This window comes from Atractosteus spatula, chromosome 2 (assembly GCF_055471065.1).
Source record: "Atractosteus spatula isolate fAtrSpa1 chromosome 2, fAtrSpa1.hap1, whole genome shotgun sequence".
NCBI classification, from domain to species: domain Eukaryota; kingdom Metazoa; phylum Chordata; class Actinopteri; order Semionotiformes; family Lepisosteidae; genus Atractosteus; species Atractosteus spatula.
The window spans coordinates 8,615,206-8,622,047 of record NC_142707.1 but is presented as its reverse complement, the minus strand read 5'-3'; positions in this window follow the sequence as shown (position 1 = coordinate 8,622,047).

Below are 6,842 nucleotides of genomic sequence, written 5' to 3'. Positions count from 1 at the left end.
ACTGAAAGCTCTCCTAAAGACTTGTTCTTTTTTTCATTTTATGTGCTCAATATCTTTGCTGTATTTGTCAGCATAAAATACAATTTGGAACATACAGTATGCTAATACATCCTTATGTATGGGAAACGCAAGAAATGACAATGTGCTTCGAAGGGATTCAGAAAAGCATGAGTCTGGAACAGATTGCACAGATGAAGCAGAAAGAAACAATAGTTAAACACTTAAAACAGTATGTTCAAAAACCTGTCTATGCACATCACACTGACAAGATTCCGATATCTCATTCCTGCAGTTGGTTTATATACTGACATATGGCGGATACTGCAAGCTTGGAAAACTGGAAAAGGACTCAACTGCTATACACTGGACTCATTTAATGATTTTCCTGTTTTTATTATTATGCGTCCATAATGAAGTGTGAAGTGATTCACAAATTAATTGATACGCATAATAGAATCTACGAGACTGGATTTAAAGCAATAGTCCATTTTCCAGACTGCGCACATTTATCTTGTACTTCTTCTGTGATGTCCTCCACTGCCTGGTTTCTCTGCCTGGCTTCAATTAAAGACAGATTAAAGGACTGCCGAGGAAGAGTCTGACTGCTGTTCTAATGTGGAGAGGCGGGGCAAGGGGATCCCTCAGACAAACCCGCAGAGCCAACAGAACTGAGGCAGCTGGTGGCGAGTGTGTTACAGACCATTGCCTGATTAATAACGCATGCAGGGAGCAAGAAGACTGGCAAATCAGAACGTCCGGGTATAACAGCAAAAGAAATAACCCCAAAATGAGGCTACGCATTGTGGAAAAATAAACTATTTGCTGGAAGTCGGCAGTGTGAGTAAGAATAATGGGCAAGAGAAAGGCCAGAGGAGTCTGAACAGTTTCTGGTCTTTGCTGTGTAAGAAAACACTGGGGATTTTCTTTTTCATGCTTAGTTACGGTAAAAGAAAGAGCATCTTGAGAGGATCTACAAACTCAGGATGATTTCCAAGACCGTTCCCAGTCTCCTCTGACAGAATGTCTGGAGCTCGACTCTGAGCTGTGGTTTGCAGAAAGAAGAGAAAAGGCTCAAAATCAGTCTACTGCTGCAAATACATTTTCTAAACAGCTCCTGGCCAAGTGAGTCCCTTTCAGGTGTTCAAACAGAATACTGCGCTGAGCACACACAACCCTCTCTGGGGTTTAAGGACTACAAGATTAAGAGGCAACTAATTATTTATCCAGACAGGGGGTAAAAACAGTTCAGTTTCCCTTAACAAGTACAACGCTAAGTTCAATCAATTAAGAGCTCTGATGGAATGAGATTAGAAGCTACTGGATGTGTCTCTATAGGGTTGGGCATTGACAGGCCTAAATTGGGGGAATGTCATCTGAACTTTAACCTGTCCATCAACAGGCTACAAAACATCTGTCATTTAACATAACAGCATCTGAAGCACAAAGGATTTAAAATTCCTAGGGGCACAAGTCCGGCTCTTCGAAGCCAACAGAAAACGCCAGAAATTCAAAAGCTGCCGATTAACACAAGAGCACAAGAGAATATCCCAATGCTAAAATACCTCCAATATGTCTCTGCAGATGCACATTCCATCCACGAATGGCTTCAACTGCATCAGTAGATCTGCAAATTGCTCTTTTTTTATTTTCCCTTTCTTTCTCCTCTCCTACAGTATCATCAGCAACTTTCACCAGCTGACACCCCCTGTCGTTCTTTGCTGGGGTTTCAGATTTAGAACTTGCGCGGGTGTGTCAGGCCAGTAAGGTGGAACGGGCGCTGTTCGCCGACATTTCGGAGTGCATTTCACAGCCCGGGTGCAATGTGTAATGCAAGATGAATGGGACGGGGGTGGAGACGGAGGGAGACAGGGTGAAGAGAAGTCAGAGCGCTGGGTGGATTAATCTCTCTCTTCTGCTGAGCTTTTTATCAATCACAGAGGAAACTGCCAGCTAGTCTGTCTCTCTGACACTTCCATGAGAAAGGGGAGCCTTCTGCATGCGCTATTTTCATCTGCCACTGATTAGCATAACAGCCCTTGAAATGTTTTCTGGTCAGGATGGGGGATTTAACCGCTTTTCATCAATCCATCCATTTTCTAACAGCTTCATCCAGCACAGGGATGCAGAGGTGCTGGGGCCTATTCCAGCCAGCAATGGGCACAAGGCAGGGTACAGCCTGGATAGGATGCCAGTCCTTCACAGGACAAAGCTAATGAAACTTCCCCTATGTTTTTGGACTATGGAGAAAAAACACATGAACACAGGGAGAACATACAAACTCCACACAAACAGCACCCCAGGAACTAAACCCAGGGCCCCACTGCTGCAAGACAGAAATGCTACTATGCCACCTGTCACTGCTTTAAATTAAATGAAACTTTCAGCTTTTTGTTGGCGATTTCCTGCCTACAGTGAAATGTTGCAGACGTAAACTCATTATCTCTCAGCATTATGAAGTGCTTCGGTCTTTTTTTTTTATAGCCAGGGTCACCCTTATATGATTTAAAGACATAAAAATGAATAAAATCAATGCATGTCTTCTGCAACAGTAGAACAATATAGTCAATACAGGGAAGATACAAATGATTACAGGAAATTTCATTACCTTCTTTTTCAGCCATAGTGTATAATGGCAAAGAAATCCTAAACTTGAAGGAAATGTTTAGCCTGTGTGGAGAAAGGAGCTGTAACATGCTGTTTCACAGAGATAAGTATGTAAGGTACAAGGTGCTGTATTATCCAAGGTGTCAAGATTGTCTAAAGTGTGGATTTGAAAGCAAAACTAATCCTGGACTACTGCCTGCTAGTTTAGGCAGCAAGCACATTACTGTGAAAGTAACAACAAAATTGAAGCAGTGGGGACACAGAAGAATCAACATAAAACACCCAGGTCCCTGTCATGTGTAACATCTGTCAGCTAAAAAGCACCCATGTGATGAGTATGTATAGTATACTGTATGTTCCTACTACCAGTGTGCATCGCTTTACACCCATCAATGTAAAATTTCATTTGCCAGGTCTCAGCCAGTCTGCTTCTTTATGTAACTCCCTTGTCACTGTTTCTGTGTTTGCCACTCTCCCATTTATAAAATCTTTAGCAGATTTCACCAGTTTGATAACTAAACCCATAAATTATTTATATACTGTAGATCAGCCAGAGCAGTGGACCTAAAATGGAACCTGGTGGCACACCACTGTTCACATCTGCCCACTCAGAGGTTAGGTACCTACATATATGATGTTATATGTTTCAATGTTATTTTACCAGTAACAGAAGTAAGACTCTTTGGTTCATAGTTTCCTGCTTCAGGTCTTTCCTGTTTTTTTAGGGATTGGTGTTCCATTTGTGACTTTCCCATCTGTGGGTACTGCTTTGTGAGAGTTGAAATATTCTAGTTTGAGTTCTATGTATAATAGCCCTCCTTTCCTTAAGTATGGCTGGGGGAATACCATCGGTGCTCAGTGATCTACTCCCACTTTTGCTGTTGTAGTACTGTAGTACAGCCCTACATGTGGTCAGCTAGTTCACAATTATACCTGTTTTTTATATATTAATATATATTAAAAGCTGGATATGCTTTACTTGCATGGGCTTTTTAACAAAATGTAGTAGGAGTAGTGTGATGTATAAATCTCAAAGCCTAAAGCACCTCAAGGGGTTACTGCTCCATCATTCTGAGCTGCATCTTGCTAGTAATAAAAATTACCATCTTGTTTCCTCCAATAGATTATGATTCACCAGGGAACTCAACACTCTTTAAGTACTCCGTTACGGCCCCAATTATATCAAAACGACAGTTGTGTACCCACAAATATTTGAGTTACACCATGGCTTGTTGTCTTTTATTTTTTTTCCTCCTTCAGGACAGAAGAAGGACCATTTAAGAAGTGCCAACCCAAGTAACAAAGCGCTCTATGGAAACACACCTGTCAGAGTCACAGCTCATACCAAACTCTAGCAGGAGCTGAGGTGGCCTGCGTCCTGTTTTTTGATTTTTCACAATTCTCTGTTGCCATTCTTACCCAGGCTATTATCTATGAAGCTGCCTCGCAATTCCAGCAAAAACAGCTTTCAAAAATGACCGTTCAGAGCGAATCACTAGGAATAGGGAGCACAAATCCCTCACGATCATTGCACGTATCGATTGATAGATCTTCAGTGACGCATCAAGAGCATCACAACTGTGCACAGCAAAGACAAACTTCCTCAGCCCACTGCCTCGCGAGCTGCCTGGAAGCTTCTTCTCCGAAAGCCACGACTCAGGTTGCAGGTAAAGACTGATTAAATAAAGGTTCTCTTTCTCCAGAGAGCAAACTGCACTCTGCAATCCGGGAGACAGAGGAGACCAACAGTGGAAGCTCAGGCCTGAGGCCTCAAAACACTGTTAATAGTTCAGCGTTATCCAAAGGTGCAGAAACACCGCCTCACTTCGCATGGTACTTAGCGTCTTGGCTCTGGACACCTTTGGATTCAGGCCTCATAAACTGACCTGCAATTCATTTCCTTGCCCATCCTCTCCTCCTTTGCTTTAGGTCAAATGTTAATCTGTAATAAATGGGATATGAAGTGAGTGCCAGTTTAGTTCTTCTGCAGTGCACTGGTAGTCCTGTCTGTGATGGCGGCGACGTGTTGCAAAGCAGGATGGTGATTTACTGTACTTCCTCTCTATCAGGTTCATCAGAATCATGCTAATCATGGAAGATAAGGATAAGAAGCTCATCTCCCCAGGGCCCTGCTGCTGGAACCGTTCATTGCTCAGCCTAGACAGAGCGAGGCAGTCCTGTCGTGCAAAGACACTTGTACCTACACCCCCCCCCCCACCCCTGAACGGGGTGAGCAGCTGGCAATCCAAAGCAAAAAGCCGCCACTGTCTGTGATCACCAGCCGACCTCCTGTGGTGCTCGTTCCACAGCTCTGCGTGGTTCACAGCAAAAAGGTCTGTCTGTTGTCAAGCTTTTTCAGCAGATGTACAGTTCAGCTGTTCAGGATTCCAGGAGCTACTGTACATTCATAAAAACAATGCAGGGAAGAAGCGGCTGCAAGCAGAGTGCATTTAGACCTGAGAAAACAGGAGGCATTTCTATAGCCAAAGAGTGGTGGGTGTCTGGAGCTAGCTGCACTGTTGTTCCCTGGGTCCTCTGTTCCATGAACCCAGCACGGCTCCAACATCCCGCTCTGAAACAGATTACACACTGGGAACTGCTTGCAAGATGCTCACCCAAATGAACAGATTTTTGAACTTTTCCCATACTAACGTCTGTATAATGGCATGCGGAGAGTTGGATCTCCGAAGATTAAGAATTGCAACAGATGTAACAAGCAATAACAAGTTCTTGTGAAGGGTAATTATACTTAATTAGACCAAATGTCTCAGGTTAAGAAGAGAGTCACTGTGAAATCAATTGGCTACTAAAAACAGAATGGGTTGAATAACATCCTCTTATTTCCTACCACTCTTCACATTCTTTTGTTCCAATTTTCATGAACCGCCACCTCCATTCAAACCAACCTTTTAGTGTAAGCCATTCATTTAAAGCAATTGCTAACTATCTTTTCCTAGACAGTGGGAATTCTCTGACAGTGGAAGGAGGCTATTGCATGTCAGACCTTTGTAATTCAGTGGCAGTCTAAGACTGGCCAAGGGGTGTACTCTGGTGCTGATATATAGCTCTGTGAAACTGGGTCATTGTCGTCACAGGACCTAATTCCGACTCTTTCCTCAACCTTTTTTTTTAATTCCACAAAAGCATCTGCAGAAGATCAGGGTTGGGCAATGAGAGTGAAAACTCGTCAGGTATGATTGCGCTGCAAATAGTTCTTTTTTTTTCCTCATCACATTAAACACTTCTCCCCACAATCTGTAGAATATCAGAGAACTCTGCATGATTTCCACCTGTCTCTCTTCAATCCTGGAGCGCACAAGGCTGGCAGCACCAATGCTGAAGCAATCAACAGTTTAAAACCCAAAGAATTCTCCCAGAAAGGGAGAGTATCATTTGATTACATTACACTCAGGAAATGAATGATGAATGTATGATTGGTAACACGACAGTGGTCATTCACGTTGAGCCCAGCTCCCACACATTCCAATAGTAGAAGGGCTGGTATTACAATGGCCATAATAATAATTAATATGATAATAAAACAGAGGGAGATCAGATAATCTGGCTCCCACGGCGATGAGACTGCTCCTGTTGCAGCGTTTTGTACCTAATAAATAAGCTGTGCCCAGCCGCAGACCAATTTAGCAAGGGGCCTGATAGATTTGCCTGGCAGAAATTGAATTATCAGGAAAAATTCGCCCGAGATGGAATTTCTGACAGGCTCCATTTCTCCTGGCCGGCGGGCGCTGGAGCTGGGGGTGATGATGATTTCAGGTGAAGGCCTGGTGCCGGCGACTGCGGAGAGACAGAGGCGCTCGTGCCTGGAATGCCGCCGGGCTGAGCCGCAGGGAACGCGGACCACAGCGCCGATCACAGCTCTGGCATCCCGGTCCGGAACAGATCACACTCTGAGAACCGTCCGCAAGGTGCTCGGCCACATGAACACAGCGTCGAACTTTCCCTGTACTAGCTTTCCTCTTGTGTGATGGCATGCAGAGATTCAAATCTCCCAAGATTAAGAATTGCTACAGACATAACGAGTCGTAACAAGTTTTCCTGAAGGATAACCGCGCTTTGTTTACACCAAATGTCTCGGGTTGAAAAGAGAGTCGCTATGTCTGCCCTTCACGTGTGACTGTAAGCGCTCCCATTTGGAAAGGAAGGTGGATCCCACTGTTCCACAAATGCTCTTGGAAGGACACAGTATGAGCACGAGGTGCTGTGAAGGCACCTACAGT